Source organism: Mobula birostris, chromosome 3, assembly GCF_030028105.1.
Source record: "Mobula birostris isolate sMobBir1 chromosome 3, sMobBir1.hap1, whole genome shotgun sequence".
In the NCBI taxonomy this organism is placed as follows: domain Eukaryota; kingdom Metazoa; phylum Chordata; class Chondrichthyes; order Myliobatiformes; family Myliobatidae; genus Mobula; species Mobula birostris.
In genome coordinates this window covers 2,128,536-2,152,787 of record NC_092372.1, presented here as the reverse complement: position 1 = coordinate 2,152,787, position 24,252 = coordinate 2,128,536, and the positions used below count along the sequence as shown (strand labels likewise).

The following is a 24,252-nucleotide window of genomic DNA, read 5'->3' as shown; positions in this document are numbered from 1 at the left end:
GACAGATAATGAGAGGTGTCCTGATCGAGGTGTATAAAACGATGAGAAGCATTGATCGTGTGGATAGCCAGAGGCTATTTCCCAGACCTGAAATGGCTAACACAAGGGGGCATCGTTTTAGGGTGCTTGGAAGTAGGTACAAGGGGTTGTCAATGGTAAGTTTTTACACAGAGAGTGGTGGAGGTGTGGAATGTACTGCCAGCAACACTGGCAGAGGCGGGTCTGTACAATCGGGTCCTTTAAGAGACGCTGAGATAGGTACATGGGGTTAGAGAAATGGTGAGCTATGTGGTAGGGAAATTATAGGGAGTTTCCAGAGTAGGTTAAATGGTCGGCACAACATTGTAGGCTTCGTTGTATCAGCTTCCACAGCTACCGCAGGATTTTCCATCAGCAGAACACGTCTTTGGAGTGTGCCGACCTTCACGTTTGCTGCATTTGCTGTTCAAATGGTTCCGTTTATTATCAGCGAATACACACAGTATTCAACCCGAAATACTTGTCTTCTCAGACATCCATGAAAAACAGAACCCAAAAAGAATGAACGAAATAAAAGCGTAAGAACACCAAAGCTTCCTCTGTCCCCGTTCCCCGCGCAAGCAGCGGCGAGCATCAACGCATCAGCCTCCTCCCTGCCAAACCGCCTGTTTCCGCTAAAAGCGTCATCACCCACAATCACCAAGCAACAGGAAAGCAGCAAAGAGAGACCACAGCAACACGCACAGAACGCTGGAGGAACTCAGCAGGTCAGGCGGCATCTATGGAAAAGAGTACATCTGCAGTGACAAAAACTATTGGTTACCCGTCAGCTCGACATGCCACAGTTTCCCCCTCTCACAAGCAAGGCACACAGAGATATCACTCATTTTCACAGCGAAAGGGGACACTGACAGTCGTTGTTATGATATTACAGTCTGCCGAGACAATTTCCCATACATCCGCCGGAGCGAAATCCCGATGTTAGTTCACACAGGGGAGTGGCCATTCGGCTGTTCTGAATGTGGGAAGGGATTCACTCAGTCGTCTACCCTTGTGAAGCACTGCAGACTTCACACTGGTGAGAGGCTATTCACCTGCTCAGACTGTGGGAAGGGATTCACTCGGCCATCTCAACTGAAGGAACATCAGCGACTTCACAGTGGGGAGAGGCCATTCATCTGTTCTGAATGTGCGAAGGGATTCACTCGGTCTTCTCAACTGAAAGAACATCAGTGAATTCACACTGGGGAGAAACCTTTCAAATGCTCAGACTGTGGGAAGGGATTCACTGAATCATCTCAACTGAATGAGCATCAACGAGTTCACACTGGCGAGAGGCCTTTCACCTGCTCAGTCTGTGGGAAGGGATTCACTCAGTCATCTCAACTGAAAAAACATCAGCGAGTTCACACTGGGTAGAAGCCATTCAACTCCTCGGACTGTGGGAAGGATTTCATTCAATCACCACAACCGAAGGAACATCAGTTAGTTAACACTAGGGGGAAACTTCATCTTTTGTTGGAAGGGATTCACTCAGACATCCTACCAAACGACACACCAGACTGTTTTCAGCAGTGAGAGTATGTTGACCTGCTCAGACTGTGGGAAGGCGTTCACACACTTGTCCACGCTGCAGAGACAGTGGTGAGGGCGGTCACTAGCTCTGAATGTGGGATCGGTTTCAATCAGTGATTCATCGTTGTGTCACCCTACCGAGCTTTGACCCATCGTTAATCGGAGAGATCAGAAGCTTGAGAGGATGTAATTCACTCAGGTTCGACAACTGAGTATTAATGGTAGTGGCTCAGGACAGTATTTATTGAAGCTTTGAGCAGTGGCCAATCAGTGTACAGGATTTATTAATGTTAGGCAGGAGCAAGAGGAGTGGTCAATGTTGGAGAGGCCCATGTTGGAGCGGCCAGTGTTGGAGAGGCCCATGCTGGAGTGGACAAAGTTGGAGAGGCCCATGTTGGAGCGGCTGACGTTGGAGAGGCGCATGTTGGAGTGGACAAAGTTGGAGCGGAGACTTTGAGGTTTCAGTGAGGAGAGCCTTCAATCAGAGAAGGCAAAATCATGCTGGAGGTAGTTTTTTGCCTCCTTCTTTACATTTGCTCAGTTAGAACGGTTAAGATGCCAGGCAGGATAGTGGAAAGCTCCTCTTGCGGGATGTGGGAAGGCAGGCACCCCCCCCCCCCCACCCCGCGTTCCTGTGAAAAGGTCCGAACGATCCACATTAAGGAGTTGGAGCTGGACTGGATGAACTCCGGATCATTCGGGAGGCTGAAGGGGTGACAGTGACAGCTAGGACATTTAGAGAGGTAGTTACACCCAAGGTCCCGGCACAGGGAATTGGGTGACAGTCACGAAGGGGAAAGGGGGGGGGGGCGACAGCAAGTGCAGTGTACCCCTGTGTCCATCCCCCTGAACAACACATATATCACTTTAGATACTGTTGAGGATGGTGGGATGACTTGGCAAAGGACAGTCACAGCAGGAGGGTCTGTGGCACTTCGTCTGGCTCTGAGACTGAGAAGGGAAGGGTGGAGAAGAGGTGAACTGTGGTCATAGGTGTTTCATTAGCTTAGGGAACTGACTGGATGTTCTGTGGGTGAGAATGAGATTCCAGGATGGTATGATACCTCCTGTGTGCTGGGGTCTGGGATCTCAGGACTGCCATCTGTATCACGTGTAAGGAATAGGGAGACTATGCAGTTTAACACGTGGCTAAGGAGTTGTTGCAGGAGGGAGGGCATAAAACCTTTGGATCATTTGAGCCCATAGGGACTGCATTGTGCACAGGAGTGTGAGTGTGTTGGGGGAGAGGGGACATCGTTGATGGAGGCTGAAGTGGGCAGACAAGTCTATCTCTCTCTCACACACACAAACACATGCAGTGGAGTGTGAGAGTGGGGAGTGAGAAAGGAAAAGGTGAATAAGGAGGATTGTGTTAGGCTCCTTCACAAAGTCCCAGACTCACCCAACGCTCTCCGTCTAGAATTGGTCTCATTCCCTACCCCAGGCTGCGGGTAAGCATTGAGTTGCCTCGCCAAGAAGGAAATCATTTGTTCGATAGCATCTGGTTGACACTCATTGATAATAAATTTACCTTGAGCTTGAACATCGAAATGTTTTGTTCATAAAACATGTACTGAGGAGAAGTGGTCTCACTGAAGGTCCGAGAGTGGAAAATGAACCAGGTGTTCAGCCCCACTGCTCCGTGCCAGACACAAACCCCTACATGAGTCTGTCCCATCTGTCTGTGCTTGACACGTCTCACGCTGAAGTTTTCTTTTTCTCTACCTGTCCCAGTCTCTTTTATTTTCCTTCTCAACCTCATTCTTCTACCTTCCCTCCATAGCCTTTGATGCCTTTACTAATCAAGCACTGGTCAATGTATGTTTAAACTAAACAGGATGACTTGGCCTCTGAGCCGTCCGTGGCAATGAATTCCACAGGGCCCTCATCTCTAAATGCATGCTCTCTGGTATTAGACACAGTGACCCAGAAGGTTAAAAACGGCGCTATCTACTCTATCGAGATCTTTCGTTATCTTATCAAGTTCTATCAGCTCACACTGAGCCTCCTCCACTCCAGAGAAAACAGCCCAAGTTTGTCCAAAATCTCCTCACACAGTAGCTCATGATTCCAATCCACACAACATCCTGGTGAACTTCTTCTGCAATCTCCTCATTGCTGCCCCAAACACCAGTGGTGTAATGGACTTCAAGTAAGTAAATGGTGGATTGTTGATTAATAAGGGTGTCAAAGGTGACCGGTAGAAGGCAGCAGCGTGGGATTCAGAGGCGACATCCAGTAGCCGTGATCGAATGGTGGTGAAGACTCAATGGTCAGAATGGGTATTTCAGTTTCTAGTGTCCAGCTAGGAAATGGTGTGAAGCACTTTTTCACTACGTCTGGTAACCAACAACAATTAACTCAGAGTGGATCAATCTTAAGCGTGTTTATGTTTACTTGCAGCAAGGGAAGACTAGCACTGCCCAAGTGCTGGTGATAGCTTTATCAAAAAGAAACAGTACCATCACCACTTTGAATACAAGTTCAAGGACAGGGTGCATTCTGTTGTCACCATCATGTTTAAACATTTAACAGGCAGCCGACTTGAACTTTCTCCCCGCTGTGAAGTTGCTGGATTTTCAGTAGGCGGGATGACTGAGTAAATCTCTTCGCTCACTCAGGACAGAAGTATGGCCTCCACTTATTGTGAACTCGCTGGAGCCTCTCAAGGTGGATTTACCGAATGAAACACTTCCCACGCTCCGGAGAGGTGTACAGCTGCTTCCCCCTGCGTGAAATGGCTGCAGCTTTAGTAGATCGGTTAACCGACTGAACCCTTCCCACACTCGCCGCTGGTGAACGGGCTCTCCCCCGACTGATGCTCTGGTATTTCTGCAGATCCGCTGTTTGGATGAATCCTTTTCCACACCCGGTGCAGGTGAACGTGGTCACCCCAGTGTGAACTTGCTGGTGTATCTGCAGGTACAATGTCCTCGTGCATCCCTTCTAAAATGAGAGCCCGTGAATGACGTCCCACCACTCTCAACCGACAGGCCGTTCATCAGGTCAGATCACGGACGTGTACACATATTCGGGCTCTCCTTGTCACAACTGGGGTGCTGTCTTCTCCAGCATCTCCTCCTCCACGTTCGAGAACTAAAGGCATCCAAGTGCTCGTGACCTGACAGACACAGCAGAACTGACGAGCTGATGTGTTTGACATTCCCACAGACAAACCCTTTGCCTTTCCCGCGCGGTCAAAATTCTGCAAAGCTCGTCAATGGATTAAAGACAGCTGAAACAGCTTTAGTTTTAATGGTGACCTCTGGTATCAGACTGTTATAGCAAGGCTCAACACTGGTCGGAGGAGGAACACATCATCTTCTACCTGGGCACAATTCAAGCATCCAGGCACAACATCCACACACACGGTCAGTATCACAGATGGTCCTGGCACAGAGTAATGCAGAAAGACACACAAAAAAACGTAAAAATAACGAAGAACAATATGAAGAACGGCAAAACGTAGGAACTACAGCAATAAGCTGTCAGTGGGCAGCGCCATCTTACAGTGTAGGCAGCTTGGAGTGTCCCGTCTGACAGTGACAGCACGTCAGGGTAGGAGACAGCCGGAGATTCTACATCTGCTGACCCTGTTGGGTATTTATTTATTATTATTATCATCCAGTCCTTTATCTCTCTCAACAATCAACTTCCCAGCTCTTTACTTCACCCCTCACCCTTTCCCGGTTTACCCTATCACCTCAGCTCCCCCCACATTCTCACTTCCTCCCTTCCTTTCCAGTCCAGAAGAAGGATCTTGTTCTAAAAACTCCGACCGTTCACTCCACTCCACCCCCTGACTTCCACTCTGCAGACTTTCGCCCATTTGCTCACACGCGCATGCGCAGAGGTCTGAATTAATCCCAAATATCGCGCATGCGCTCAGTAGACGAGAGGCTCACGAGGTTCGGCCGCAGGTAGGAGGGGTCTCCGGGCGGGTATTAATTACCGGCGTCTGAAACGCGATTGAAAGGCTATTACTGTGCGCACCTATCGCAGTGGTCCTGCATCGCAGGACAGCCCCGGTCCGTTCCCACTTTCTCAGCCCCACGGTCCGTACCAGGGCCCGGCGGGGCATTCGGCTGATGAGTGCTGGAGGCGCCGCCATTTTCGGCGCATGCGCGTCGCTGGATCTTTTGGTGGCTGACGGACAGGTTTCTCGTTCGTGGGGCCTTCTGGGTAAAGAGGCAGCCATGGCTGACAGTACCAGCGTTGTCCCCGTACAATCGGAGGAAATGGGAGCAAATGTATCTGCCGAGCTCCGGCTATGTAAATCCGAGGATTAGTAAGTCGGAACAAAAATATATTTCCCAGTTAATCACGGATAAAGATTCTGCCTTCTAGTCAGTAATAATGTCAATTTGTGCTGTATGGCAATAGAAAATTCTTCCGTCAGCTTTAGTTCTCTCTGGATAAATAATGATATTAAACAGCTTTGTCCTCGATGCCAAGTGAGTTAGGGCTTTCACATCACAAAAGTGCCACACTCCAATGAGAACAACTACTACCTTTCATGTCATTGCCATCGCCATCAATGGGTTCATCACTGTAGATCAGCTGGGCGGGGAGGGACAGCGGATCTGAGTAATTTAGAAATCTCCAGCATCATACATGTAGTAACAGGTGCTCTTTATAGTGTTGTGGAACATGATCAGAACTTGAAATAATACCGAAGGACAGAGAGAAATTGAGCCAAGTCACAGGTTGATTGAAGGCAGACATAGCCCATTCTCTTGCAGACAGTAATACAGTCAGAGAATTTGATGGTCAGTCAGGATGCCTGATCCTTGCCTTCTTAGAAGATGAGGAGTTCATATTAGAAACATGAAAATCTACAGTACATTGCTTGTCCTTCGCCCCAGAATGTTGTGCTGACCGTGCAACCTAATTGAGAAACTGCCTAGAATTTCCTTACCACATAGCCTCTATTTTTCCTGGCTCCATGTACCTATCTGAGAATCTCTTAAAATACCCTATTGTATCCACCTCTCCCACCTTCGCAGAGTATTCCACACACCCACCACTCTCTGTGAAAAGCTTACTTCTGACATCCCCTCATACCTGTTTCCAAACACCTTAAAACTATGCCCCCTCGTGTGAGCCATTTCAGTCTTCAGAAATAGCCTCTGCCCTCATCATCTTATTTACCTCTATCTCAGCTTCTGTCGCTCCAAAGTTCACTCAACCGATTCTCATAAGGCATGTTCTCCAATCCAAGCAACATCCTTGCAAATTTCCTCTGCACTCGTTCTATAGTGTCCTCATCCTTCCTGTAGTGAAGTGACCAGAATTGAATTGAACACCAATAGTACCAAAAGTGGGGTCTAACTAAGACCTTATATATTAGTAACATTACCTCACTGCTTTTGATTTCAGTCCCATGGCTGATGAAGGCTTTCTTAACAACAATACTAACCAGCACAGCAGCCTTGCGTGTACTACTGACATGGACCCCAAGATCTCACTGATCCTCCAGACTACCATAAATCCTAACATTAATATTGTTTTTTGTCTTCAAATTGGACCTACCAAAATGAACCACTAGGTTGAACTCCATGTGCCACCTCTCAGCCCAGATTTGCATCCCATCAATGTGCCGCAGTAACCTCTGACAACCATCCTGATTATCCACAACACCCCAACTTTGGTATCATCAGCAAGCTTACTTCCTCATCAAGGTCATTTGTAAAAATTAGAAAGAAGAGGGGTCCCAGAACAGATCCCTGTGCAGCACGATTGGTCACCATCCTCTATGAAGTATATCAACCATCTACAACCACCCTTTGCCTTCTGTGGACAAGCCAATTCTGGATCCACAAAGCAAGGTCTCCTTGGATCCTTGCCTCATTACTTTCTAAATTAGCCTCACATGAGGAACCTTACTGAAAGCCATGTACACTTCATCCAATGCTCCACCTTCATCAGTGCTTTGTTACATCTTCCAAGAATCCAATCAGGGTCGTAAAGCATGACCTGCCCTTGACAAAGCCATGCTGACTACCCATAATCAAATTATATCTCTCCAAATGTTCATAAGTCCTGCCTCCCAGGATATTCTCCAGCAACTTGCCTACCACTGAAGAAAGATTCACTGGTCTATAATTTCACGGGTTACCTTTACTCCCTTTCTTGAACAAGGGAACAATGTCTTCCAATCCTCTGGTTCTTCTCCCGTCCTGATTGATGATACAAAGGTCATTGCTAGAGGCTCAGCAATCTTCTCCCTCGCTTCCCACAGTAGCCTGGGGTATATCTCAAGTTGTGTTGAACTGAGTAACATTGTGATGTCAGAGCTCACACTGAAAGGAGATCTTTTAGAAACATGTAAAATTATGAAAGGCATGGACAAGATAGAGGCAGGAAAGTTGTTTCCACTGGTAGATGAGACTAGGACTAGAGGACATTGCCTCAAGATTTGGGGATGTGGGATGGAGATGAGGTAAGGAACTGTTTTTCCCAGAGAGTGGTGAATCTGTGGATTTCTCTGCCCAATGAAGCAGTGGAGATGGCCTTTATAAATGTATTTGGGACAAGGTTGGATAGATTTTTGCATAGTAGGGGAATTAAGGGTTATGGGGAAAAGGCAGACAGGTGGAGATGAGTCCACGGCCAGATCAGCCATGATCTTATTCACTGGCAGAGCAGGCCCGACGGGCCAGATGGCCGACTCCTGCTCCTATTTCTTATGTTGTTATGTTCTCACCCCAGACTAAAATCTCTCCTGAAATATTGTGCTTCACCCATTGATGTCTTTTGTAAATATTTTTACAGGTTTGAAATGGCAGAACACTTGTGTACGGGAATCTCAAACACAACAACACATCAGTTTTGCTGACTCTGTCTGGATATTTAAGGAGTGACCAGATACTTTCTTTGTAACACCAACACATCTGCTGTCGACTCTTGGAGATGAGGAAGTATCTCATCCCAGCTGGAAATGTATTCTGTCTCTGAAATGAAGTTTTCTGTTTTAACTCTGTGAAACTCACTGGAACTAGGAGCTGAGAACACACCAGCATTTGTTCACTAGAGATCAGTTCTTAAACTGCATTGATTGTACAAGGCATTCAAACGTTTGACTTTCTGAATTGCCAGAGAATTGATCGCAGTGAGATATCTTTCTTCTTCTCTCAGTGTGGGAAGAGATTCACTCACAGGCTACCCGCAGACACACCAGTGAGTTCACAGTGGGGAAAGGACATTCACCCGCTCTGTGTGAGGGAGGGGAACCACTCAGTCATCCAGCCTGAAGATACATCAGCAAGTTCACACCATCGTGAGATGCTCCACCTGTTCTGCAAGCGGGAAGCCATTCTGTTATTGGTGCTAAAGGTATATCAGAAAATTCACCAGTGAGAGGACATTGACCTGCTGGGACGGTGGGAAGGCATTCACACACTCAGCCACGCCACAGTGACACCAGTGAGTTCACACCAGGGAGAAGCCATTCACCTGCTCTGAACGTGGGAAAGGGTTCACTCAATCATCTCAACTGAATAAACATCAGCAAATTCACACTGGAAGATGCCATTTATCTGCTCGGACTGTGGGAAGGGATTCACTCACTTTTCAACACTACAGAGGCACCAGCAAGATCACACTGCGGAGAGGCCATTCACCTGTCCTGAATGTGGGAAGGGATTCACTCAGTCATCCCACCTAAAGAAACATCATTTTGTTCATAATGGGGCAAAACCATTCTCCTGCTCTGATTGTGATAAGGAATTCACACGGTCATATAACTTGAAACTTCATCAGCGAATTCACACTGGGGAGAAGCCATACAGCTGCTCAGACTGTGAGAAGGAATTCACACGGTCATCTGACTTAAAAATACATCAGCGAGTTCACACTGGGGAGAAACCGTTCACCTGCTCAGATTGTGGGAAGCAATTTGCGCGATCATCTGACTTGAAAGTGCATCAGCGACTTCATACCGGGGAGAAGCTGTTTAGCTGCTCTGAGTGTGGGAAGAGATTCACTCGATCTTCTCACCTACTGACACACCAGTTAGTTCACACTGGGGAGAAACCATTCACCTGCTCAGTCTGTGGAAAGGAATTCATTCGGTCATCTGACTTGAAAGTGCATCAGCGAGTTCACACTGGGGAGAAGCCTTTCACTTGTTCTGAATGTGGGAAGGGATTCACTCGGTCTTCTCAGCAGAAGGAACATCAGCGAATTCACACTGGGGAGAAACCTTTCAAATGCTCAGACTGTGGGAAGGAATTCACTCGGTCGTCCGTACTGAACAAACATCAGCGAGTCCACACTGGGGAGAGGCCTTTGACTCGGCATCCTTGTAAACCCTCCAGCATCCACCCCGACACATTCAGGTGACGGCTGACTCGAGAAAGACACCGACCGTGGCAGGTGGCAGTTCTCACAAACCACAGCCACACCAGCTGACTCTTTTTATAACCGACTGACTTGCACAGTTACCTTGGCTAAACCGCTTCCTACCTTCCTAACTTTACAACCCCCCCCAACTAATCTCCCTCCTGGAACATATCCTTGCAAGTGAGGGAGGATCTACACGCTCCCATTTACTTCCCCCCTCAGCCCCTTCTGGATCAGAAATCGTCCTTCCAGGTGAGGCAACACTTCACCTGCGAGTCTGTCAGGTTGATCTGCTGAATCCGATGCTCCCAGTGCGGGCTCCTTGACATTAGTGAGACCCAATGCAGATTGGGAGTCCACTTTGTCAAGTACATTAGCCCTGTCTGCATCAAACAGAATTTCCCGCTCACAAACAAGCGAAAATTTGCAGCTGCTGGGGAAATCCAAGCAACAAACACAAAATCTTTCCAATGATTTCAAGTTCCCTGCCCCGATCATCTTATTTTCACAATGCAAAGCCCACCAGGAAAGCCAAAGAGCTCCCTGTTTCCACCTAGGAACCAGACCCAATGAGTTCCCCTCCACCACCACCCTCTTGTTCTATGTTTTACTTGTCTTCTTTGTTTGAGCTGGTCTCTGCTGTCACTTCTTTCTGTCATCTTGCAGTAAACTGCTGTTGGTCACGTGTGTGAATGATTAGGAGGAGAATGTAGGCCGGACAACTAGCGAGGTTGTGGATGACAGCAGAACTGGTGTGTGGTGAAAGTGAGGGTTGTCTGTGATTACAGTGGGATGGGAAAGTGGGCTAAGGAACGGCAGGTGGAGCTTAACTGGGACAAGCAAAATGTGATTGATTTTGGGAAGTTAAACCAGAGCAGAACATACAGAGTGAAAGATGCCAGACCAGCACAGTATTTCTGACATTGGTATTTTTAAAGAGAGACTCAGTCAAATTGATTTAGGGGATCTAGTCAAAAGAAGCAGAAGGGAAGTGGCGGAACACAGGGGTAGGGGGTTGCAAGTACAGTGTTCCCTGAGGTGGTGACACACGTAGACGGGATGGTGAAGAAAGTGTGGATGGGTTCCAGTGCTGTGTAAATCTGTGACTCAGTGCAAATGCTCTTGTCATTGTCCATTTGTAAGCCGGTGAATTTACTTCCTCTTTCTTCTCTTAGCGGGACAAGGGTGCTGGAAACCGTGCCATCTGGGTGAGCCCAGAAAACCGCAGCATTTCACTCTACGAGCCAGCGATGAAGCTGTGAGTGACCAGTCCACAGTACAAGCACGAGACAGCAGATGGTATTGCAAAGGTCAAATGGCTACAGCAATTAATCGACACTATTAACGAAGCCTATTATGTTACAGACCACAATGTCTGAGAGAAAACACAGCAGAGCAAAGCTAATTTTGACGTGTGAACAGAACCTCGGGAGTTGGAAAGAGGACAGAAGGTTACAATCTCAGGACATCAGCCGGGGCCTGTCACATCTCCCAGATGTGCAGGGACATGTCACGTCAGGGACAGAGCCAGTCTATCAGTCTGTCAAATCCAGACTGCTCCAGAGAGTTTAGGTTGGCAGCTTATGAACCCACTTGTAGACGGTGAATGTTCTCTGGAAGCTGAGGTCCATAAGGCACATTGTCTCTGGATGGAGATGATGATACTTTTAGATTTATCTTTCAGCCCATCGACGATGGTGACGGTGAAGGAGCAGTTGTCCCCTCAGTGAGTTGGGCAAACTCTTTCACTTTGCACCCAGAGCTGAAGGGTAGTTCGCTTCATCATCAGCATCTACAAGGGTGGGTTAAGGCAAGGCAATCTTTTCCCTCCTCTCAGCCAAGGCAGAGACAATGGAGAAGAGAAACAGATACGTTCCTCACCAAATGTTCTGGAAATAAAGCAGGCAATAGAGAAGTTGAATTTCAAGGCGGTATCAGTAATCAGATAAGTACAGAAATTGCTCTTGATGGTTTTACTTACAGATATTCGGAAATGATTGATGTTGGAATACTATTGATGAGTGTCCTCATAATGGTCGAATGCTCGATTGAAGGTTACATGTTCTCCAATAAAGTGTATTATTTCCCAGTTGTATATTCGTTATTCATGTGGACTGATGGAAGTGTAAACAGTGCCACTCAGTTAGCCGCTCCCACATTGGAGGAGTTCACACCCTGTATGAGCAGGGTTGTCAATAAAGATCTGTTGAGTATCCTGCATGAGGATGTCCTGGTGTGCTCTGCACTATCCCTCAATAACGTAAACAACATGGAGTCAGAAGTGGTTATCAATGCAAAATCAGCTGACCTCCAGTGAACAAATGCTGGTGCGTTCTCAGCAGCCCAGTTCCGGTGGATTTCACTGAATTAAAACAGAAGACTTATTTCAGACAAAACTTGTTTTGACAGTATTTTAGGAGGTGTATCATCGTGCAGTTTGTTATATCAAATAGAAGTGCAGGCCATTTTCTAAATGCAGGGCAATATCAAACATCTGAGTTGCAAAGACACTCGGGAGTCGTGCTGGATTCATTGAAGGTTAATATTAGGCTGAGTCGTTGGCAAGGAAGGTAAATACTATGTACGCATTCATTTCATGAGGACTAGAATATACACACAAAGATGTACTGTTAAATCTTTATAATGCACAGGCGAGGCCTCAGTTGGAGTATTGGGCAATAGGCAGATTGCAGTGGGTTCAGGTACTTGCTGAAGCAGGAGTTGATCCAGCCATAGCCTGACTCTCAAAGCACTTCATCAGCTGAGACATGAGTGCGAGTGAACAACAGTCAGTAAGTCAGCTCACCCTGCTCTTCCTGGGCACTGGTATAATTGTAACCCTTTTGAAGCAGGAGGGAACTTCCGACTGTAGCAATGAGATTGAAAATGTCTTTTAATATCCCTGCTAATTGGTTAGCTCTGGTTTTCAGAGCATTACCTTTGTAAGAAGTAATGGTCTGCAAACCCTGCCAGAATTGACATGCATTTGATGTCGCCTGAAACTTTCGTTTGGAATTATTTCTTAGCTCTTGAAATAGCCCTCTGCAAGTCATGTCTCATTTATTTGTAAATGATAGGAGTAATAATAATAGATCTGGGTGGCCATACTTAAATGTCATCAATCTGATGCCCAGCAGACTACGAGCCTCCTGGTCATCCACAGCTTTTGATCTGGGGTATGTACTGTAGACTAAGTTCTCGTTGGCACACACTCATCCACACAGGTTTTAATGAAGTCGGTGTCAGCTGTGCCGTACTCATTCACACTCGAAGATGAGTCCCTGAATAAACCCATTCTAAGTTGTCCTGTAAGTGCTCCTGGGCCTCACTTGTTCATATCTTCTTGGTCCTCACTGCTGCTGTTGCAGTATTCGGTGTCTGCCGATACTCCAGGAGAAGACGTACAGTCAGGTGATCAGACATTCCAAAGTGTGGGCGTGGGATAGCACAGTTAGCGATCTCGACGGTGGTGTGACAGTGGCCCAGGGTGTTGGCTCCTCTGGTACCACAAGTGATTTGTTGGTCATAATTATTTCAAGACTTTTTCAAACTGGCCTGGTTCAAATCTCCCCTAGATTTCGTGCCTGTTGATCACATCGCAGAGTTCATCTGGAGCCTGAGATGGAATGTACACCTCCACCAAAATGATCACTGAAATCTCCCACGGCAGGTAAAATGGCCGGCACTGCACCACGTGGAGTACAAGGAGTAATCTGGAGTATTGTGCACAGTTTTGGTTACCTACCTGTTGGAAAGATGTCAATAAGGTTGGAAGAGCAGAGAGAAATTTGACAAGGATGTTGCCAGGTCTAGAGATTAGATTATGAGGACACGTAGTTCTCTTTTATTGTCATTTAGTAATGCATGCATTAAGAAATGATACAATTTGTTCCTCCAGAATGATATCAGAGAAACACAAGACTAAAAAAAAAACTGAGGACCTGAGGTATGAGAGATGATTGAAGATGTTCGGACTTTATTCAATAGAATATGGAGGATTGAGAGGCAATTTGATGGAGGTGAAAAAACTATGAGTGGTTTAGGTAGGGTAAATGCAAGCAGGCTTTTTCAACTGAGATTAGGTGAGATAAAAACCCGAAGTCGTGGGGAATGGTGATAGGCAAACACTTTCAGGGGAACATGGGGGGTACCTTCTTCACTCAAACGGCTGTGAGAGTGTGGAATGAGCTGTCAGCACAAGTGTACACCAGCCTGATTTCAACGTTTAAGCAAAGTTTGGATAAGTGGAGAGGACTATGGTCCAGAGCAGGTCGATGAGATTAGGCAGTTTATATTGTTTTGGTATGGACTAGATTGGATAGAAGGGGCTAGTTTTTGTGCTGCAATTGTCAAAGGCACTGTGAATTCAATTGGATCTTCATGCATACATCCCATTAGAACAGCTATTTTCATCCCTTGTATTTTTTTTTCACCAGCTGTTTTCCACAATTTATTCCCCAGGGTTCCTGACACACCACCCTCTACTCGAGCTGGAGCAGGAGTTGGATGCACTGAGGATCATTGAGGAGGCTGAAAATATTAAAGATGAATATATTGAAGAGGTGGCTTCAGACAGTGGTGGGTGACGACCAGGAGAGTAAAGAGATTAAGAAGTCAGTTCAGTATTCCCCTCAGCAATAAATATACCCCTTTCGAAATTGCTGGTGGGGAATGACCGATCAGCTGACAGCAGCAGCAGCCAGGCTGGTGACATTGCAGCCGGCTCTGAGCCTGACAGGGAGGCGTAAAGGAAGCAGTGCAGTAGTTATAGGGGACACGGTAGTGCGGGGAAAGAAAAGGGATTCTGTGGCCGCAAAAGAGTCAGTAGGATGGTGCCTTAACTCCCGGGTGCTGGGATCCAGGGTGGATCAAAGTAGCGGCAGGACAAGCAGCAAAATGGAAATAACAGGTATGACGGGTCGGATAGTTTGAAGTGTGTATTGTGAGTAAAGGTGATGAACAGAGCATGGACGGTACATGGAAATACAATACTGTAGTCATTACCGAGAGGGACAGAAATGGACCATTAATGTTCCTGATTTTGGCTGTTTCGGAAAAGATGTAGAAGGAGGTAAAAGAGGGTATAGAATTGTACAACTAATCAGGGACAATATCACAACAGCGCTTCTTAGAGAGATAATGGAGTGGTCAGACACTGAGTCCATTAGACAGAACTCTGGAAGAGAAAGGGTGCTATCACAGTGGCAGAGGATGATCACACCCTCAGGTGTCCTGGACTGAGACACCCTCAATGCTTCCTCTAATGTCCAGTGGCAGTGACCCACTCCACCTGCACCACCCTGCGTGACCGATGCAGGATCGGGGCTTGGCAAGGTGGTGCTCAACAGGGTCTTGGAGGTGAATGGAATGGATAGATGGCGTTGAGCGGATTAATGGACGGCGTTCCAAATCCTCATTTCCAAACTCAGATCCCCCTTATGTTCAGTACGTCAGCCGAAATCACAGGAGCTCTTGTGCCCGACTCAAACAGCGACTCCCGGGAAGCTTCCTTGGGGTTTACCAGCAGGCAGGGAAGTTTGAATGGGAATTACTAGGAATAGGGATCAGAGTGGCTATCCATTTCCGAACTCATGATGACCGGACCGACGGAGTTTAACCCTCGCCATAAACACCCGCCACTCAGTCGAGCTGCCTCTGGGGCCGATATACTGGAGGGGTTCGATTACACTGAGAGGTGGATGGGACACGGAGGGACTGACCTCAGGAGCGGTTCGCTTACACCGAGAGGTGGTTGGGACACGGAGGGACTGACCTCAGGAGGCGTTCGATTACACTGAGAGGTGGATGGGACATGGAGGGACTGACCTCAGGAGCGGTTCGATTACACTGAGAGATGGATGGGACACGGAGGGACTGACCTCAGGAGGGGTTCGATTACACTGAGAGGTGGATGGGACACGGAGGGACTGACCTCAGGAGAGTCAGTTCGATTATACTGAGAGGTGGATGGGACACGGAGGGACTGACCTCAGGAGGGTCAGTTGGATTGCAGCTGCGATCTACTGTCTTGAGCTGGAGTTCCGGACTGGTCTCTCATGGCTTCATCACTGGCTCATACAGTGAAAGCCCGCGATTCTCGGCGCTCATCCAGGCGCCACCGTTTCCGGCAGTCTTGTCCCCCTGAAATTGATCGGCTTACAACTGATGTCTGTTAATGATTTGGAGGAGAATGTAGGCCGGACGATCAGTGAAGTTGTGGATGTCACCAAAAATCGTGTGTGGTGATAGTGAGGGTTGTCTAAGATTACAACGAGATGGAGACCAGCTGGGAAAGTGTGCAAAGGAACTGCAGGTGGAGCTTCACTGTCACGCATGAACAGTTCCTCAGGAGGCGAAAGGCGACCGTTATTCAGATGAAGATGTAGCTTTCCTCGGGTCTCACTCTATTCAACTAGACAAGACTGGTGTTTTTGTTCAGTTCAGCAGGTTGGAGGATTCCGAGACAGAATATAAGGTGCTGCTCCTCCAGCCTGAAGGTGACGTCATCAATTAGGGGAACACTTCGTCGAGCATGTTCGCGCCATCTGCCACAAGCAGAATTTCCCATTCGGCAAGTATTTTAATACTGATTCCCATTCCCGTTCTGACAGGTCGATCTCTGGCCTCCTCTTGTGCCGTCATAGGACCACTGTCAGGTTGGAAACCTATATTCGGTCTGAGTACGCTCCAGCCTGATGGCATGAATATTGATCTCTCCTTCCGATAAACAAGTCCCCCCACCTCGCCTTCCTCCATTCCCCACTCTGACCTTTTACTTCTCTCCTGCCTATTACTTCCCCCGGCTCCCCTCCTCCTTCCCTCTCTACTCTCCTATCAGATATTTCTTCTCCAACTCTTGACCTTTCCCACCCACCTAGCTTCACCTGTCACCGTTCAGCTAGTCTCTTTCCCTTCCCCCTTTTTTTATCCTGGCATCTTCCCCCATCCTGATCAGCGCAGAACGCGGACTGTTTATTCTTTTCCATAGACGCTGACTGAGCTGCTGTGTTCCTGCAGCGTTTTGTGTGAGTTGCTTTGGATTTCCTGCATCTGCAGGCGTTCGCAAGTTTGTTGCAGATTTCGCCAACCGAGATCAGGCAATTAAATAAATGCGCCTGCGTGAAGGTCAGAGCCAGTGGTCTATTTCACTGGTTTTCACAAACTATGTTGTGTTTGAATTTGGAAAAAATTAGAAGTGTGGTTTATGACCCTTCCATTAAATTTGAAAAACTTGGAGGCCATTCATTCAGCATTTTCATTTGATGTAATTTGACTATTTCTAAACTTATGTTATTTCTCTGTAGTGTTGGTTGAGAGGAATGAAGTCGTCAACACTAAGGTTTTCTTCTCTTCCATTTTTACGTTGTTAGAATTGCCCAAGTCTTTTAGTTTAGTTGACTAATTCTGTTTAGTTTAGTTTTTTTTTGGGGGGGTGGGGTTTGTTTTTTTTTTCTTTTTTTTTCTTTTTCATGATTTTTCTCCAGTTTTTTTTTTGTCCTGTATTATTCATTGTTATCCAACACGATTGGGAGTTTTGTCAATTTATACTATTTGGTCTTATAATTACTCATTTTAAGTACAACAATGTATCTCCAACTATTTGTATTATTTCTATGTTATGTTTATATTTTATGAAACTAATAAAAAGATTGAAAAAGAAAGAAAGAAGGTCAGAGCTGGTGCCGGAAAAACCGCGGGCGCGCTAAGCGGTCAACATCCCGCGGAGGTTCGGCGGCAGGTTGGAGCGGGGCTCCGGGCGGGAATCTTATCAGCAGCGGTGAAACGCCACCGAGCTCCGAGCACACCGTGACTCCGCACCCCAGGGCAGTCTCGGTCTCGGGACCCGGGAAGTTTGTTGCTGACGCTACCGCAGTGGGTAAAGAGTAAGCCGCAGGTGACACTACCTGTCTATAGGCTTGTTTCGAAGAGCAGGTGTAGGGAATGGGTTTCGCAAACATTGCTGAGATATTGATATCTAATAATAATAATAGAATTCTTACATCCAAAGGAGTAAACGTCATTATTTGTGTCTCCATCGCAATGTACAAGCAATAAAGAGGGGAAATGTGGGAAGATATTGGCCAAACACTAAGATTGTATGCATAATTGCTTTTATACATGTATGCACCAGATACCCTCAGATCAAAGGATCCAAGGATTAGGATCTTGGAACAAAAATACAGTTCCCAGTTAAATTCAGATGAAGTGTTTACCTTCCAGTCAGTGAAAATGCCAATTTGTGCTGTATGAAAAACAACACAAAAATCCTTCCATCAGATTTAGTTCTACTTTCTTTGGTTCTGGAACTTTCTACCTGTGAGAACACAGTGATATCAAACACCTTTGTTCTGGGTAGCAAGTGACCTGTAGATTTTACATCACAAAATGTGACACTGCACTGGGAAAAGCTACTGCCCCCCCCCCATATTGATTGGCACTGTCATCGATGGGTTCACCGCCGTCAATCACCTGGGGGGGAAGGGATGGGTCAGAGTAATTGGACAGTCTCCAGGTAATATCACGGGCTCTTTCTAGCGCTGTTGGACCAGCCATCGGTCTGAGCAGGAAATTTTTACACGGCCTGAAAACTGCACGGCACTTTCAATTAACATTAAGTGAAAGAAAATCCCATCAGTGCAGCACCGAATTCGATCTGCATGGGAGTATTTCAGATACTGTGCAGCCGTACACACGCGCAGCTTAGAGACAACAGTGAATAACACCAACGGAGAGAATCAAACTGAGCCAAGTCACCGGCTGCAGACGGACAGAAATGTCCCATTTTTATACAGGCAGGAAGACCGTCAGAGAACTTAATGGCCAGTCCAGATGCCGACATTATGCCCACTTAGAGGATGACTTCTTCCCACAAGTTCGGTTGAGCCTTGCTGTAACAGTGGGATATCGGAGCTCAGGAGAGAGACGAAAGCTACCTCATCTGAAATACGACCATAAGATAAAGGAGCAGAATTAGGCCATTTGGTTCATCGAGTTTTTGACTCGCCCACCACAGGAAACATCCTCTCCACATCCGTTCTATCAAGACCTTTCAATATTTGGAAGTTTTCAATGCGGTCCCCTCATTCTTCTGAATTCCAGTGAGTAGAGGCCCAGAGCCATCAAATGCTCCTCATATGACAAACTTGCATTCCTGGAATCATTTTAGTGAGCCTCCTCTGAGGCCTTTCCAATACCAGCACATCCTTTCTTAGATATGGGGCTCAAAACTGTTCCCAATACTCCAAGTGAGATCTTGCCAGATCTTTGTAAAGCCTCAACAATGCTTCCTTGTTTTATGTTCTCATCCTCTCAAGATGAATGCTAATTGGCCTTCCTCACTGCCAAATCAACCAGCATGAGGATTCAGAAGTCTCTTTGACGTTTTTGAAATTTCTCTCCAGTTAGAAAATAGTCTACGCTTTTATTTCTTCTACCAATGTTCATGACCATACACTTCCGAAAATTCAGTCCTTCATCCATTGATTCCTTTTTGTAAATCTTTCCACAGGTGAGAAACAGCAAAAATAATTTGTGTCCAGGAATCTCAAACACAGCGACACGTCACGTTTCGCATCTCTGTCCAGATGCTTAAGGAGTGACCAGATATTCACATTGTGACACCAATATATCCGTCTTGATCCTTGGAAATGAAGAAATATCTCATCCCAGCTGGAAACGTGTCTTGTCTCTGACATGACATTTTCTGTTTTAATTCAGTGAACTCCAGGGGAAACAAGGAGCTGAGAACACTCCAGTGTTTATTCACCGGAGATCAGTTCTTCAACAGGATTGATTGTTCTGGGGACCCACTATGTCTGATATCTGATTCGATGAATTGACAGAGGAGTGATGCAGAACTGTGGGAAGTGACTCATTCATTTCATCCCAGCTGCAGGCACACCAGCGAGTTCACACCGGGGAGCGGCCGTTCACCTGCTCAGACTGTGGGAAGGGATTCACTCACTCATCCCACCTGTTGAAACACCAGTCAGTTCACACTGGGGAGACGCCGTTCACCTGCTCAGAATGTGGGAAGGGATTCACTCGGTCATCAGACCTGATGAAACACCAGTTAGTTCACACTGGTGAATGCCCGATCACCTGCTCTCATTGTGGGAAAGGATTCACTCGGACATCTGAACTACTGACACACCAGGCAGTTCACACTGGAGAGAGGCCATTCACCTGCTCAGACTGTGGCAAGCGTTTTACTCGGTCTTCTAATCTGAAGGTACATCAGCGAGTTCACACTGTACAGAGGCCGTTCACCTGTTTTTTTTGTGGGAAGGGATTCACTCAATCATCTGACCTACTGGTCCTCACTGTCAATATTTACTCCTTGGCTCTTCGCACTTCCTTCAAACAAAAGGTGTATCCATGGGCACTCACATGGGGCCCAGCTATGCCTGCCTGTTTGTCAGCTATGTGGAATGGTCTATGTTACAAGCCTAAACAGATGTCACTTTCCCACTTTTCCTATGCTACATTGATGACTGCGTTAATGCCAAACTAGTCAAATTCATCAACTTTGGCTCCAGCTTCCACCCTACCCTTAAATTTACCTGGTCCATTTCCGACACCTCCCTCCTCTTTCTCAATCTCTCTGTCTCTATCGCTGGAGACAGCTTATCCATCGATGTCCATTATAAACCTACTGACTCTCCCAGCTACCTGGACTAAGCCTCTTCCCACTCTGCTACTTGTAAAAACACCATCCTCTTCTCTCAATTCCTTCGTCTCTGCCACATCTGCTGTCAGAATGAGGCTTTTCATTCCAGAATGAAGGAGATGTCCTCCTTCTTCAGAGAAAGCGTCTTCCCTTCCTCCACCATCAAGTCCTGTCAAATGCTGTTGGCCCGAGACCTCGGCTATACTTTTCATAGATGCTGTAGGCCTGCTGAGTTCCTCTAGAATTTTCTATGTGTTGAAATAAGTTGCAAGCATAGAAACATAGAAAACATACAGCACAATACAGGCCCTTCTGCTCACAAAACTGTGCCGAACATATCCCGACCTTAGAACTACCTAGGCTTTACCCATAGCCCTCTATTTTTCTAAGCTCCATATAGCCATCCAGGAGTCTCTAAAAAGACCATATCGTTTCCGCCTCTGACTAAGCTTTGACTAATTAAGAGTGCGTCTTGAAACCTCCCCCATCCACTGTTGAGAAATCTCACCGCATCGGCCGTGGATGGTCTGGGCCCACAGCCCTCTCCTGTGAGAAATCCCACTGACCGTGGATGTGCTGGGACTACCAGGCTCCCCTGTGAGAAACCTCCCTCATTGACTGTGCATGGGTAGTGACTACCACCCTTTCCTCTACATCAGCCATCCATGGCAGAAATGGGAACACTCTGGGAGGGATTAAGATGGAACTGGAATCACATCGGTAAGGATGGGGACCAGGCCATTCTGTCCCAGCGTCCCATGCTGGTAGCTGGAGCTGAGCCAGTCCTCCTGCTGAGCCACTCAGCTCCATCGTTCAGCAATGGCTGTCTGAACCCACCCTACCACATGTCCTACGCCTGGACCTTTAGGAGGCCGGGGATATGACAGTCATGGTGAAATAAAGAGAGAAACCGGCAGGAAAAAAAGCAGCAGGAATGACACCTTCAGTCTGTCAGAGTCTGGGAATGAGACCTGCAGACCGGGAGAGACCGGGGATGAGACCTTCAGTCCGAGAGAGACTGGGATGGGACCTTCAGGACTGTAGGGGGAAGGGGCAGAGGCCCTATAAAGAAGGTGCCGGGAGGGTGGGAAGGCTGGTAGGTTTGTGGATCTGGGGGAGGAGGTAGAAACGGGAGTGCGGGGTATGGGAACTGTAAGGTTGGTAGCAGTAGATAGGAGATCCCTTGAGCTGATAAAGTTGGTGATGGTGTGGGAGACCATGGCCTGGTGCTCCTTAGTGGGGTCGTGATCGAAGGGTAAATAAGAGGAGGTAGCCGCGAGGTGACGCTGTGTCTCGGCAAGGTAGAGGTCAGTATGCCAGACTACAACAGACTAAGAAGCCTTCTCCTTCCCATACTCCTCCCACCTTCTTTATAGGCCCTCTGCCCCTTCCCTCTTCAGTCCTGACGAAGGGTTCCAGCCCGAAACGTTGACTGATCGTTTCCACGGATGCTGCCCGACCTGCTGATTTCCTCCAGCGTGTTGTGAGTGTTACTTCCCACAGCTCAGCTGGTTAATTCTCCTGAAGGACAGGCCCGTTCCTCATTGTACACTCTAACTCATTGCATATTTCATCCATGGAGTCGATGAGAACCACATTCTGTGTAGAAATAAGAATTTCGTCAGATGCCTATTTAACGCACCAAGTCTATACTAGCTCCTGATTAAACATTCCCACAACTCGGCAGGTTAATTCTGCTGATGGACCGGTCGCGTGCCTCTTTGAACACTCCGATTGGTTGGTTACTCCATGCGTTGTTCCAGATAGGAACCACAGTCGTCAGACGCCCATTTGATCCTTTCCCCCTGTTTCTCAAGACATTGAGCAATAATGAGTGAATAGCCCAGCACAAGAACTGTTCCCTGCGCTGAATGTCTGTGTGTTGACTGTGCCGACAATTTAAACTACACCTTTGCCTCCGTGCGGTCTGTGTCGCCCAGTGGACTAAATCCTCCAAAGCATTTGCCCACTTTAATGCTTTCAGACTTCTTCCTTGCGGATCAGTGGGGATGGACGTGCGGATAACGGAGTTGTCGGGACGGGTGTAGCTGTAGGGACAGATGTACTCCTCTACATCCGTGAAACCCGACGCAGATTAGGGGACCGCTTCGTCGAGGACCTCCACTCCGTCCGCCACAACAGTCAGGATCTCCCGGTTGTCAACCACTCCAACTCTGCTTCCCACTCCCATTCAGATATGTCCATACATGGCCTCCTCTACTGTCATGATGAGGCTAAACTCAGGTTGGAGGAGCAACACCTCATATACCGTCTGGGTAGTCTCGAGCCCCTTGGTATGAACATAGAATTCTCCAACTTCCGGTAATTCCCTCCCCCTCTCTTCCTCTATCCCTATTTCACTCTACCCCCTCCCACAGGTCCCTCATGGTTCCGCCTCCTTCTTCTACTACCCAGTGTTTTCAGGGCGATGACATCAATGCTTCCCCTCCCCGACCCCTTTGTCTTTCAAATTACTGGTCTTTCAACTGACGGTACAAGCATTCTTCAAATGCTTCCCCATCTTTCATTCTTCAGTCCTGACGAAGGGTTCCCGCCCGAAACGTCGACTCATCGTTTCTAACTGATGCTGCCTGACCTGCTGAGTTCATCCAGCGTACTGAAATTGTTGCTCTGACAATTCCTCTCACTATCGAGTCTCCTATCACTACCGCTGCCGTCTTCTTTCTCTTTCTATTCTGCACCACGGACCCATGCTTAGTGCTTGTAACCCGGTCGTCGTGGCATTCTCCTGGGAAATCACATCCCGCAAAAGTATAAAGCGGTGTACCTGTTTTTGAGAGGAATGGCCACAGGGGTGCTCTGCTCAAACTGCCTATTTCCATTTCTCCTGACGGTCACCCAGCTACTCGCCTCCTGCCACTTCGGGGTGAGTTCCTCACTATGACTGTGATCAGTTATATCTTCGCCCTCCAGTACAAGCCGAAGGTAATCCAGTTGCTACTCAAGATCCCTCCTATTTAGTTCGTAGAGCTCTGTTGATGCCGCTGGTAGGCACGTACAATGGCTAAACGCTCTCGGAGATTCCCTGTTAAACAACCGGCACCGACCTGCGAAAAATCCCTCTTGGTAGCGCTCCGCTGACTGCGCTGATAGGCCACGGACACATGAAGCTGCATGTTTGCCTGCATGTGGTCTACGTCACCCATCGGAGTAAACCCTCCGAAACATTGACCTACCTTAATGTTGCTTGATCCAAAAACACCTCCTCCTGAGTACTAACACGTCTCTGAATATCACCACACCCCTTTCCTGTTCTCGCTTTCCTCCATGTCCTTCTCCTTAGTGAACAGCAACGAATGATAGGTATTTATTTTGTAGATCGCATGGAAACTATGACTCCAGCCAGAATCTCCATTTCTTGTCCTTGGGTTGTTCTGTGCTCTCTGCAGTATACTGTTGCTAGAGAGTACACGTAAAATGCCTTTGTATTACCGTTAATTCTCCGCACTCAGGAGAATTCTTGGTCACTGTTCTCTCTCCTGATTCACAATGTGACTTGCTTCTTGATTCCTATATCTTCCTCCAAGACCCGGTCCAATTTCAGCTTCCGAAACATTAAATATTGTTTCTCTAATTTTAACGAAATGAAATATCCACTTCCTTCAACACACATCAAAGTTGCTGGTGAACGCAGCAGGCCAAACAGCATCTGTTGGAAGAGGTGC

At 47.3% G+C, this 24,252-nt stretch overlaps 1 pseudogene; it reads left to right on the top strand.

The window, feature by feature from the left end:
• The first annotated feature begins 957 nt into the window (after positions 1–957).
• On the top strand, positions 958–23,548 carry LOC140194835 (uncharacterized; annotated as a pseudogene).
• The last annotated feature ends 704 nt before the right edge of the window (positions 23,549–24,252 follow it).